Source organism: Cornus florida, unplaced genomic scaffold, assembly GCF_030987335.1.
Source record: "Cornus florida cultivar Cherokee Brave unplaced genomic scaffold, ASM3098733v1 CherokeeBrave_3.0.0_Hap2_Chr08, whole genome shotgun sequence".
Taxonomy (NCBI): Eukaryota; Viridiplantae; Streptophyta; class Magnoliopsida; order Cornales; family Cornaceae; genus Cornus; species Cornus florida.
Genome location: NW_026775578.1, coordinates 10,393,654 through 10,407,295, shown reverse-complemented (window position 1 = coordinate 10,407,295; position 13,642 = coordinate 10,393,654). Strand labels below are relative to the sequence as shown.

The following is a 13,642-nucleotide window of genomic DNA, read 5'->3' as shown; positions in this document are numbered from 1 at the left end:
AGCTTTCTCTTCTTTCTTTTTCTTTCAATTTTTGGAATAATGGAGGATGAGATTGCATGTAATAGAGGCTGGTGATTGTTTTGGGGCTAGTGTGTGTCAATTGTAGGATAAAATTTTTGGGTTTTCTCATTTCTACCAATCACTTGGCTCTCTTCCTTTTTGTCTTGCACACCAGGTGTTCTACGAATTGCCTAAACCAACATTTTTACTCAAATGGCTCCTAAAACCTCTTCCAAGCGAGCTCGTTCTTCTGAAGGACCTTCCGGGGCGTTCCCCACGCCAAATTGGGCAGATTGGCCCGTCAAAACCGAGGCCAAATTTGACATCCAAGAGGGCTTCGAAAACAATCCGGAAACCACATGGGCGGTCCATGAATTGACGGAGCGTGGCCTCACCTATCTTTTTAAGCCACGTTCTAGTGGTTACTATCCGTGTGTGGTCCGCCTATTTTACACGAATAGGTTCCATTCTTGCGACAACCCGGACGTCATTAAGACCACTATTGATAGCGTCGCTTTCAAGTTCAAACTTCAAGACCTTAGCGCGGCTTTGCTCTGCCCATTGGCATCTTCGGTGGATGAAGCGGGTCTACCTCTGTACGTTGTGCCTCCGGATAATTTAAAAGTGGCAGACGTTATGGAAGAAATTTGCCACAACCAGTATATCGGCAATCAAACAACCAGCACCAATAAGTCATTTCTCCCATGACGACTCTAGATCCTGGACTCGGTCTTGGCCAAAAATGTCTTTCCTGTGCCGAAGCATTCTGAATGAAAAAGGGACTTTTCTGAACGCCCTTTATGCCGCTGAGAAGGAACAGTGGTTCTGCATCCCACAGCTTGTCCGGGATCAAATTCTCAAGGTCTACAATAACCTAATTATGATGCGGTCAAGCAATGCCATCACCTGGGCATTTCCTTTTCCATACTTAATCACTCGGTTGCTCAAGAACAAAGGATTTAAAACGCCCCGAAATGAGGAGAAGCTGACCGATGTGTTTCATTTTGACTTTGGGGTTTGGAAGTCCAGTACAGTTCAACTCAAGACCTTCCGTCAAGCTCACATAGGTGGTGTGTTGGATTGGGGAGCTCCTGTTACTCCTGTTGCTCCAGCTCCACCTGTTGCTCCTGTTGCCCCGCCTCCGTATGCCATGCCCGAGGCCATTTATGACTCGCTTAGCACTCGTCTTGATACACTCTAGCTATGAGTCGAGACCATCGAAGGCATCCTTACGGACTTCCGTAAGGGGACTCTAGAGAGGCTTCAGGCGACTCGGGATGGATAGTAGACATTGCAGACCATGCTCCAGACCCTGATTGACCGCGCCCCAGGCAGCGTCGGTGGCTCATCCTCTGCCCCGATGGAGTGATTTTGTGCTTTTCATATCTATCTTGCTTTTTAGTAATACTTGTTAGACTTTATTTTGGGCCGCATTCGGCATTTACTTTTCAGCTCCTATTTTAAACTTTTAACTGCAATACTTTTACTGCTTTGCAGGGATAAATTGTTTTTAGTTAAATAAATTTGCAGTTATTTATATTCATTTTTGTTGGATTCATTTGATGCTTGTGGTGTATAGATGTTTTTTGACAGGTTTTTGAATTCAAGTTTGGGGGCATCGTGATACCCCTCGATTCTAGAGCCACGGGTGATCAAGTCCGAGCATAGATCTGAGAGGTACCAAACAATTAATATTTAAAACGAACACAGAATACAAAACTAAATGTAAAAAAAAAAAAAAAAAAAAGCTAGAAAGAACTCTGAATACGAAAATCCTCCGAATATAAAAGTTTAATAAATTAATAACCTTCAAATCCGTACAACTCGGGAATCCATCCAATGGACCCCTAATAATCCCAAGTGAAAATAAATTACATTAATGATATCCAAAACTAAAATAAGAAAGGAAATCCTATATAAGCAGAAGAGTGAGTGTTTGTATCTGCATCATCACGATCAAGCTTTAAGCCTAGTACTGACAAACACCTGAAAAATAAGAGTGGGTCAGGCCCACATGCAAGTTCCATCCTACTACAATTCGTACATAAACTCGATACGCAGATACATCCTAGATAGCTCGGTAATATCTAAAATAGTCCATATAGATATAAATACACACTATAGGATACTCACTAACCTATAGTCATCACACCTGAGTAGAAAGCAACACGCAAAACGCATGTAGCATAGTCATGCACATATAGACCTACCAGGGAATGTCATTAGGTCTAGTTATCCATCTAGGCAATATACGCACCCTAACCGTGATTAGAAGACTTAAGCTAATATCATGATACCATAAGTATATATATAAATTCCTTCATAATGCAGAAAAGTAAAACAAATATCCTTTATGTCGTTCAACTGCTTTAGTTGAAAGGACATGCATTCATGTAGGATTTAACTGTTTTAGTTAATCCATTCTGTATGTATAAAGAGGTAGGATTTAGCTTTTTGATCTAATCTATCTCTGATATGCCACCGTCCCATATCGGTGCATATAATGCATATGATCCACAAATAATGCATACTCAAATGAACATCAAGTATATCTAGAAACTAGCATAATAGAAATCAGATATTATTATGATCCTATCATGCATCCAGTATATGATTATAATCATAAATCCTCCTTTTAAATTGTTAAAGTAATGATAAACAATTTAAATTATCCACATCCATACAATTGATTGAACATACATTTTAACAGTTCTTCAATTATGCAGAACTACGGTTTAATACATATATCATGACATTAGGCATTCATTACAGAACCTAAAAATCATACTCCAATAATTTAAACAGCCACAATAAGTCATAGCATTTAAATTCTCCAAATCATCCATAAATTGATACCAAGATTAAACCATCCAGTCCAATAAATGATGCAATATAAGAATAATACATCAATTTAATCCATAGATAATATGATATACATCATACAGATAAGTATTGCATTTATTTAAGCAATACCACAGTTTAAATAGCATGCAGCTAACTTACCTTCCAAGTCATTAACATACATCTCAGATAAACAAATATAATGTTTCATGAACATAGTTTAATCCGTTTAAACATTAATTTTAATTGTCAAAGCAAATAAATTTACCCTTCTATCCGATCTAAACAACATATAAGTTATTTAAATTTCCAAACCATCCACCTTCTTAGCATATATAAATATAAGTTGCATTCTGGGATCTTCCTAAGTCCATAAAACCCATTTAGATTAATTAAAATAGGTTTAGAAATAGTTCAGGGTAATTAAAACCAAAATCCAGGTCGCAGTCCAACTTAGCAGGCTGAGTTCCCAACTTAGTTAGCTGAGTTGCCAACTTAGTCGGCTGAGTTGGTGCTGAAATCGTCTTCTTTGTCTGTTCAGCCTCTGTAAACACTAAAACTTCATTGTTAAGGCCACTAAGCTTCAACCTAAGTCCCATACGTCCATACTAAATTATTTTAGATGTTTTAACATGCAAAAATTAAACTTAAACATCAATTATGCATAAAAAATTCCAGAATCATTCAAAACAAAAATATGAAACTAAAAACATACAATCCTGTGTTTTAGTTCAATTAAGCATGCATAATTACTCAATTTTAGCATTCATTAAACCCCTGGGGTCTAGCTAGGTATGCACAGAACACAGATTTAAGGGAAAGAGTAGAACAGAGACTTGCTTTTAGTTTCAGATTTTGAAACTCTAAACCACCATCTCTAAGTTTTCCATCAAGGTCCTAGACTGCCGTTGCACCCCTTCAGTGCATTTGGTTCAACCAAGAAGCAAACACGTTCCTTTCTCCTTGAACCTCTCTGTAAATCTATCAAGGTTCACTCTCTATTTTTTTCTAATTTACTCTTTGTTTCTCTTTGCCTCAATACGTGAATAGGGTTTGTTTGTAACCCTTATACAGACGTATAATAAGTATTTATAGGCTTTACCTGAAAACCTAAATCAAAACCTAAACCAACTATAAGTCGGCTAAATCCCACAACGTGATAAAACATAAAAACCTAATAATTATTTAATACAGTTAAAACCATTAATAAAACTAAATTAACCAAATAATGCATATAAACAAAATAAATAATACAATTACACCATTAAGAAAATTAAAACAATTAATTTAATTAAAGAAAATAAAAACACAATAAAATAAAATAAAGTAATACAGACTGATGAGCGCTGAAAAGTGCGTATTTAAACCCCTTAAGCTTAGGCATTCTAGTACCTTTATCTATCTTACTTTACCATTTTAGATTGATTTCGTATTATTTCCATTTTCAGGCACTTATCCCAAAAATAAGCTAACTCAGCCAAATAAGAGCTTAATTGAAGTAATTATGGGATTAAACAAAGAAAGGAGCAAAGTGGAGAAAGAAAGAAGCAAATGAAGCAAAGCAGCAAAGTTTGATCGATCCAAGTCCAAGGTTCGATAGATCGAATAATGATCGATATCAGCACTTCAAGATAGATCCAAGCCTTGGCCCAAAAGCATAAAGTCCAAAAGTTCGATTGATCCAACATTACCCTTCGATCGATCGAACACCTTTGTTTTTATTCAAATGATTGATCTTATCCACAGCTGTCCACCCACTAACCACTTTTGTCCTTTTCCCAAAAATATCTCCCAAAATATCTCAGATTTATCTTTTCCCAAAAAGCTCAACCAGTTGGATCGATCCAGCCTCAATTCAATAGATCTCAGCAAGTTCAATAGATCCAAGTCCAAGGTTCGATCGATCGAACTTCCTCTAGTGTGAAAAAGTTAAATTTCCTGCTCATTGAAAGTTGTCCTTTATCCAATCATTAGGGAATATTGTGTTGATGACCTTAGCTCATTTTGGGAGTCATTTTAACCTACCTATATAAGGATAATGATTGTTTTTTAAAAAAAGGAGGCATATATACATAGAGGAGAGCCATATATCATTTTCATATCATCTCTTGGAGAAAAAGCTTAGAGGAGGAGGAGGCTAGAGACACTATTGGAGTTCTTCATCAACAAGAAGCAGATTTCAACCATGGAGTTAGCCCTTGAGGGTTGGAGCATCATCACCATGAGTGGCTAGACATCCTCTTGGGGCTAGAGTTAGCCCCAATCATGCTTTCTATATCTTAATCTTGTGTATTATTGAGGGATTAATGTTGTAATTAATGTTTTGACACGATATATATAGATCTTGTTTATTCAATGATTTATGTGGTTTAATGCTTCCAATTGATCATTTCATTCTATCCATATGTCTATGTATGCTAAAATAGATGTTCATGTGCTTGTCTCTAGATTTTGTGTTATTGATGCATGTCTATGTGTATTGATGCTATAGATTTGGAGATTGTCAAGACATAGTGCTTAAAAGAATGCTCTTGTGATTCTCTTGATGGTTCATACTTATTCCTTGATAGATTGTGCCTTTCCCCTAGTTTAGTTTCATGCTAGTAGTATAGATGTAGTGTAGTTGTAGTGTAGTGTTAAATGGGAGGATAATCCATGCTTGTTGTTTGATGATCCAAGCTTTTGAATACAAGTAACAAACACACACACACTTCAATGTTGCAACACACCATTTGCCCTCATTAGTCACTTGTCAACGGTATAGAAATGCATTGCTTGGTGGCGATCTCTAAACCCCAAGATCTCTCTCTCTCTTACTTACTCGTTATTGCATTCAATTATTTAGTTTAATTTAGTTGTTATCTAATTAACCAACCAACCAATTGTTTGATCACTCGACCTATTAGCCCTAATAGCGATTCCACAACCAATTTCGACTCCAATCCCTTGGGACGATCCCTACTCGCCCTAGCTATATTTATAGTGAAAGGTAGAAGTGGCTTCTATAAATGTAAAACTTGGCCCTCGCCTTAGTGCACACTCTTAAGCTTGTGGTCTTGCGACCGACCATAGTTTTTGGCACTGTTGCTGGGGATTGATTGATTTTATTAGGCAACGTCGTAGTTGTGGAATCAATTAGGAATTAGTACTCTTTTGATCGTGTCTTTACTTTGTTTTTATTTTTCTTTTGGTTACTTATTGTGTTTGTTCATCTTTGACAAGGAGCATTGAGCTAGAAGGTAAGTAAAGGAGCATCCAAGCAAAGGAGCTAAGCAAAGAAAGGAAAAATGCTAAAAATTTAAATATTTTGCTAAGCTAAGCTTTAAATTTGGAGTTGAAGTGCTAAAGGACCTTTGTGAGACTTTCTTTACTCAATCCCTTAGTTAAATCGTGTGGAGGCTTGTCATTCAATTCTTAGATACCCGCGTGGAGGCAATTTTATTGTTCTTTGCATCATTATTGTTAAAGCATAAGAGCATGGGTTAAGTGTATGTGGAGGAAGTTTGTTGATTGATTTGTTGTGAAGGTGAAGTGTTTGATATCTTTGCTTATTGTGTTGCATTGTGCATGCATGGTCGTAGATCATTGAAACCCACTCTTATCCATTTAAATTTTCATCTTGAATCCATTGTTCGAAACCCTAGGGGAAGAGGTAATTCTAGTCAATCCATTTCATCAATTTGAAGAACAAAATGAGGACCATGTGGAGGACCTCGGTTATATAGACCAATAAGGTATCCTCCAACCCAATGTGCATCATGATAACATGCAAGTACTATTAGGCATGCTAAGGCCATTCATTCACCAACCACCACAACAACAAGGCCAAGTTCCATATGGAATGCCAAGGCCAATGTATGTTCCATAACCTTCCATTATTCAAGGCAACCAAGGTGCCCATGTTGCACCTCAAGTAGCTAATCCTCCCCTTGCTTTGAGAGATCACTATGTGCCTATTGAATACAATACGCCCACCTGCATTCAATTGCCACCATTTAGAGCACATTATTATGAGATTAAAGCACAAACCATTCAAATGCTTCCTAACTTTCATGGACTTCCTAGTGAAGAACCTTACAAGCATTTGGATGAGTTTCTAGAAGTATGCTCCACCGTAAAATATACGGACATGCTGGAAGAGGTTTTAAGACTTAAACTTTTTCTATTTACCTTAAAAGACAAGGCAAAATATTGGTTTAATAATCTTAGGCCTTTTTCAATCACTTCTTGGGCAGAAATGCAACAAGAATTCTTGAAGAAGTACTATCCGGTTTCTAAGACCAATGCCATGAGAACCTCAATTCGAGAATTTTCACATGGGGATGGAGAAACGTTTCATGAGGCATGGGAACGCTTCAATGAATTGCTTAGGAAGTGTCCACATCATGACATGCCCAAATGGCAATTATTTCAATATTTCTTTGAGAGCTTATCAGACAATTATAAGGGCATGGTTGATGCTTCCATGGGTGGCTCATACATTGATAGGCATGAGGATGATGTGTGGCGTCTTTATGAAAGCATGAATGAAAATTCTTTGCATAGAACACTATCATCCAAGAATTATAGAAATTCATAAGGTAGGAAGAGTGTTGGTTTACATCAAGTCAACCATTCAAATGAAATAGCTGCCGAAATGAAGTCTTTAGCTCAAAGGTTTGATCAATTCTTAATTAACCAAAACTCGGTGAACCAAGTATCTTCCTTCCCTAACCATTCTCATCGTGCATCAAATAAAACATGTATGACTTGTTCTAGTGTTCTTCATTCTACTTCTCATTGTCCTCATGGACAAGTGCAAAATGAACCTAATGAACAAGTCAATGCAACTTTTGTGAACCAAGGGAACAATCCTTATGGTACTCATTATAATCCAAGTTGGAGGAATCATCTGAATTTCTCTTGGAAAAACCAAGAAGAGGGCTCAAACCCTTCCTAAGGCGGTTTTCAAGGGAAGTATATTCCACCTCCACTTCAAAACCAAGGATCCCAAGGTTATAGATCTTATCAATCACAAGGGAATCAATTTGCTAATTCTCATTTTCCCAACCAATCTTATTCCCAAGGAAATACTAGAAGTCCCACCTTTGAAGAAAAAGTTTTGAATGTTTTGGGCACTCTTGAGGCTAACACATAATTGCTTCATTCTCACTCTCAATCTATTGCGAAGCTAGAAACCTAAGTAGGGCAAATAACAAGCACTCTCAATGCAAGAGAGAAGGGAAAAATGCCTATTAATGCCCCACCTAAGCAACAATGTGTTGTGGAAACCCATTCCTCATTGGAAGGCCACACCATTGAACATGTTAATGCGGTGACTACCTTGCAGAGTGGTAGGATTGTGGACAATCAAGTTGAAATATCCAATGAAGAGAGTGAACTGGTGCAACCTCAAGTTGTCACCCATCCCGTTTCACATCCCATTCCTCCTTCATTGCATATACATGATCTTGTGAATGAGAAAGTTTAGAAAAATGTGTTTGAAAAAGAAGTTTTAAAAAATGATGTTGAAGAAAAAGTTTTGCTGAAAAATGATTTGAAACAAAGTGATTTGAAAACTTCTTGTGTTGAAGAGAATTCAAAAGAAAATTCTAAAAAAGTGTTTGAACCAAAAGTTCCATTTTCGGATGCCTTAAAATGATCCATTTCAAAAGACAAGCAAAAGGCAAATACCAATGAAATCATGGAGATATTTAGGCAAGTGAAAGTCAATCTTTTACTTTTGGATGCAATCAAGCAAATTTCAGCTTATGCCAAATTCTTGAAAGACTTGTGCACCCAAAAGCGGAAGAACAAGAGCCAAGTACCAAGAAAAGTGGTTTTGACTGAGCAAGTAAGCTCAATTTTGCAACATAACACTCTTCCAAAGTTTAAGGACCCCGGTTCACCCACTACATCATGCATCATTGGTGATCATATCATTAATCGGGCGCTTCTTAACTTAGGAGCAAGTGTTAACCTTCTTCCATACTCGGTTTATGTCAAATTGGGCTTAGGTGAATTAAAACCGACGTCGGTAGTTTTTCAACTTGCCGACCGATCCATTAAGAAGCCTAGGGGTATAATTGAGGATGCTTTGATTAAAATTGATAAATTCTTTTTCCCGGTTGATTTCGTTATCATTGACACGGAACCGGTAATAAGCGCCAAAAATTGTATATTCAAGCGCCCTTAGTTGCATTAGTTAAGTCTATTATTTGATTATTTTATGTAGATTATCTTCATTTGCATGTTTTATTTATTTTCAGGTTTTTTTGCCAAAAAGGAATAAAAATGATGTTTTGATGAGTTCTTGAATATCAAAGTGTGCAATGCTGAAGTTTACAGCCTGGCAGCAGTGGAATTCAACTTTGCTCATCATTTTTAACCTAACAAACTTGAGAACTGGACTTTTATTAAAACTTGGCGTACTTAGAGCTTTAAATTAGCCTTCTAAATCATTAGACGGTTTGTCATTTGGAGTTCGGAGCAAAAAGTTATGGCATTTTCACTAAAGTAGCTCAGACCAGAACAAGTAGAAGAATGCAATCTGTTGGATCTTCGAGCACTCGAAATTTGGGTAGAATCACTTCGAGCATCTTCGAGCGCTCGAAAAAGGATCTTTGAGCACTCGAAGGAACATTTTTGGTCCACTTGTGTCTTGAATCCTCCAACTTCGGATTTGCCTCTTTTATGAGTTGGTTGGAGATGTCTTTTGGGGGGAGTTAAGCCTCATTTTGAGGGGGTTTGGTAGGCTTATTGTCTACAAAAAGAGGGGGAACCAAGAGATTAGGGATCATCACATATATCTTGCAAGATTTTTGAAGAGAGAAAAGAGAGAAGAGGATAGAGTTCTTGTGGCTAGAAAGGTGGAGCTCAAAAAATGGAGGGAGCTCTGAAGTTTCTTCTTTCTTTTAGAGCATCCATGGGTAACTAACTCCTCCTCTAGGAAGGTGATGGAATCCCTCATTGTAAGCATGTTCTAATTTTGATTCTATTGTGGGAAAAATAATGTACTCTTGTGGTGATTCCATAATCTAGAACTTTTACTTGATGTAATGAACTGATTTTGATTTAATGATCATGTTGAATTTACTTTCTTGTTTTAGAATATATGTTTTCATGGTTGTATGGTTTACATTTTCTTGGTGACAATGAAGATGAGATTTTTGGAATGGTTTTAATGGCATGTTGTTGAGAGATTTGATAGGCCATAGCTTAGGTTCTTCCTTTGATGGCTTATTCTTAATTTTTAGCTTCATGTGCCCTTATCATGTGATTGATGACTTGACAATTTCTAGCTTAGTGAACATGTCCAAAATTACACTTTAGTTTAGGTAGTTGAGCATGTAAAATCTTTGATAAATTGTTCTTGTTTATTGATTTCATGAATCCTTTGAAGGTAATGTAGTAACCTTGAGTAACTACTTATCATAGTCATATATTTATGTTGTTTTCCCCGAATGAATCATAGTCTAGCATGTTTATATTGTAGGTGGTGAAGTTGCTTCCCTAGCCCTCTCTATCTAGATCTCCTTCCTTTACATTCCTTGCAATTTACTATTTTATACATTCCTAAATTCATAGTTTAAGTGACAACCCAACAAATCCTCTATAAACCCCCTTATCATTCTAAAAGATGATTCTAGATACCTAGGTTGCCATAGACTAGCAGTCCCAGTGGTTCGACTTACCTGACCAATAGCCCTTTTTTACAATGATTTGTGCTATTGCAAATGGGTTGATTTAAAATTGATAATCGATCTGCCGATCAATTTTTGGCGCCGTTGCCGGGGACTGCAAATGGTTTTGCAACCGAAGTTCTAGGGTTAATTTTGGTTTGATTGTTAATATTGTGATTTGTGAATATTTCTTGTGTGGTTTTGACTATCTTTTTGTTGTAAGTTGTTTATGAGATACTAGGGACTTGATGCTCGTTGAGGGAATGCTAGCAAAATTTGTAAGTCTAGAGGACTCCAGGTAAGTCTCTCGACCTTCTAGTTTCGAAATTGTTAATATCATGCATGTGTTAAAATTAGCGATAATTAAGTTGTGAAGCCCTTGTCGAGGCTATTTTCTTGTTATTTTCAATTGCAAAGCATCGGTCCTTGTCATGGCCATTTAATTCCTGTCTTGATAATTGAGGAGAAAGGGAACATCGTATGTGGAGTTGATGATGATAAATTATTCTGATGATTGTGTTGTGAGTTGTTGATGTTTGGCCGTAGATCACTTTCCTTACCAACTCTTGACTCGCCAGTTGACATAAATTCACTTGAAAGAACTCTTAGATGAAACCTTAAGGAATCTTCTAGCATAAGAGAACTTGAAACTGAATTTAACATAATGGCTAAAAATGTAGGAAATATCGGAAATGAGGGAATTAATAATGATAGGGCCGAAATTCCAAATGTGGAGCCAATGACTCTCAGAGACCATTTCATCCCTACCACCTATGCTTCACCCTCATGCATAGTGATGCCAAACATCGATGCGGCTTAATATGAGATCAAATCTAGTACCATTCAAATGCTTCCATCCTTCCATGGTTTTGATAATGAAGATTCATATAAGCATCTTGATAAGTTCCTTGAGATCTGTTCGACCATCAGGTTGTGAGGTTTCCCTAAAAATGCACTCCATATGCATCTTTTCCCATTTTCCTTAAAAGATAGGGCAAAGTATTGGTTAAACTCCCTTTCTACAAATTCCATCACTTCTTGGGCTCAATTACAGCAAGAATTCCTCAAGAAGTACTATCCAGTGAGTAAAACCAACCAAATGAGGTGTTCCATTCTTAGCTTTTCTCAAATTGATGGAGAACAACTCCATGAGACTTGGGAAAGGTTACAAGACCTCTTTAGGAAATGTCCGCATCATTTAATTCCAAAATGGCAATTGGTGCAAGCTTTCTATGCTGGTTTAACTGAACCACATAGATTCATGGTTGACTCATCATGTGGAGGAATGTTCATGTCAAAGAATGCGGATGAGGCTTGGACCTTACTTGAGAATTTAAGTGAGAATTCATTACAACATAATTCTCGTAGGGCTCTGACCTCAACCAATGCAAAGAACCCCACTTTGTGTCAACCAAAATCAATAAGGGAAGAATCATCTCAAGTGGATGCCATAGCTCACAAATTCTATCAATTGATGGCACCACATCTCTCCCCTTCATTGTCCCAAAATTCCGCAAGTATGGTCTGTGCATTATGTACAAGTCTATTCCATCTCTCGGAAGATTGCCCCACACCAGAGCAATTTCCCAATCCAAATCAAGAGCAAGCAAATGCTATGTTCTCAAGGCCCAGAAATAATCCATATTCCAACACCTACAATCCGGGTTGGAGAGATCATCCGAATTTTTCATGGCGGCAACAAGCCCCACAAAATTCTCAATTTCAAACTCAAAGGCATCAAAATCTACCCTCTTCTCAATTTCAAAATAGGCAATTTCCAGCCTCTTCGAATTACCGTCCTCCGAATAATCTAAATGTCTCTAATCAACCTCCTATGTCCCCAAAAGATGAGATTATGGCTGCAAATAAACAAATGATGGGATCCAATAAGCAACTCTTGTCATCTTTGCAGCCCACTCTCCAAATGGTTCATTCTCATACTCAGTCCATAGCTAAACTTGAGAATCAAGTTGGTCAAATAGCTAACTCCATGAACCAGTTGTTGCAAAAGGACAAGGGTAAGCTTCCCGCTCAACCATTTGAAAATCCTAGAGGGATGCATGTGATTGATGAAACCCCTCCTACGAGTGGGCCAATTCATGAACAAGTTCAATCAATCACCACCTTTAGGAGTGGTCGACTTGTTGACAACAAGGTTGACGGAGACAAGGATGATAAAAATTCTCCCTCCGAAAGTCCAAAAGCAAGCTCATCTAATTCAAATCCTACTCATGAAAATCCCAGGCTTGTCAACCCAAATGTGGAAACTTCTTACGAGCCTAAGGCTCCGTTTCCTCAACGACTCCAAGAGTCGATGCATTTTGGGAACAAGAATTGCAAAATTCAAGACATGTGGGAAGTTTTCAAGCAAGTAAAGATTAACTTGCCTCTCTTGGATGCTATCAAGCAAATCCCTCCCTATGTAAAATTTCTCAAGGATTTGTGCACTCAAAAGCGCACGTCCAGAAATCATTTACCAAAGAAAGTAAGGTTAACTAAAAATGTGAGTGCCATCATTCAACACAGTGCTCCTCCAAAGTATAAGGATCCGGGCTCCCCAACTATCTCGTGTGTCATTGGTGACAACAAGATAGATAGGGCCCTCCTTGACTTAGGAGCTAGTGTGAATTTAATTCCATACTCGGTTTACTTACAGCTTGGTTTGGGAGATCTTAAGCCAACTTCTGTGGTCTTGCAACTTGCCGATAGATCGGTCATTTGGTAAAAAAATTAGACGAAGAGAGTTTATTGGAAAAAGCTACAAGTCGGGAGGGTTTCTGTACTTTACCGTCTAAATTATCTTCGGGGAGTTTTTCTGTACTTTACCATTTAAATTATAATTTCAAGTTAAGATGTTAGTTATATTAAGAATCTTTTAAGTTTTCTTTTGGATATCTATATTTATGCAAATGAGCCAAACTTTCAACAAACAACCCAGTTCGTATTCGTTTGATTAATAAATGAACCAATTTCAAATAAAATTCTTAGACTCAATTTAATAAACTAGTTAAGCTCAAACACCTGTGTGTTTGGTTCGTTAGTTTGTGAACACATTCGTGAATAGTGTTTAATTGCTCCTCGATGAGCAAGGAATATGCTTACTTTTTAATCTTGACCTTAGAATCTAATCTACGACAATT

General features: G+C 37.4%; 1 pseudogene; it reads right to left on the bottom strand.

The window, feature by feature from the left end:
- Positions 1 to 7,134: 7,134 nt before the first annotated feature.
- LOC132272081 (small nucleolar RNA R71) lies at positions 7,135 to 7,233 on the bottom strand (annotated as a pseudogene).
- Positions 7,234 to 13,642: the final 6,409 nt, after the last annotated feature.